Genomic DNA, 790 nt, shown 5'->3' with positions numbered 1-790 from the left:
GCAGTCGATCACGTGATTGCAAACCTAACGTTGCATTAAGACAAACTTAGACTATTTAGTAACTCAGAACCTTTTAAAAAATAATTTTATTTTATACCCCTTTCAGCAAATTCTTTTAATTTCACCTGCATTAATAGAGAAAAGTAAAAAGCTTGAAAAAAAAACCCAAACAAAACAGAGGGGCTGCTGAACAAGTTAAATATAAACAGCTTATTTTTTTAAAACTAAAAAAACACCTTGCTTTCGTTTGATTACCCACTCAGACAACCTTTAAACAACAGCTCTATGACTTCAGTTAAAACTGGAAACACTGAACAAAACTTATTTTTTACATTTGCAAGAACGCAAATTCGAGTCACATCACTGCCTGCATCTGAGTTAATAGCTGTGTGTATCTGTCACGCGTCCCACTGCCACCTCTAATTTCACAGGCACGTCCCTCCATCGCTACGCAGTAAACAAATGGCAGCACCGACAGGCAAGTGGCTGAATGAGCGTGGAGTTGTAAGCGTATTCAGCACTATTTTCCCACCCCCACTCATTTCAAAACAAGCAGTGCAGGGAAAAAGCACGAAGCGCCGCGCTACGGAAAGGAAAGCAAGCCTGGCAGGAACCCGGAACGCGGTGTGAAGAGATGACAAGAGTTTAAACCAGCGCGGTTGGGGACAGGAATAGAACACGCTGGCAGACCCTCGATCTCAGGCCTTCGCAGCGATGGCGTTTCCAAAACGCGGGGAAAACTTTCACGGTAAAATTTCACCGTCAGCACGACCCTGGTCCTTCCGAGGCA

The sequence above is a fragment of the Chaetura pelagica genome, unplaced genomic scaffold (genome assembly GCF_000747805.2).
Source record: "Chaetura pelagica isolate M959 unplaced genomic scaffold, ChaPel_1.0 scaffold31, whole genome shotgun sequence".
NCBI classification, from domain to species: Eukaryota; Metazoa; Chordata; class Aves; order Apodiformes; family Apodidae; genus Chaetura; species Chaetura pelagica.
The sequence above is the reverse complement of the archived record's forward strand: the minus strand, read 5'-3'. Positions refer to the sequence as shown.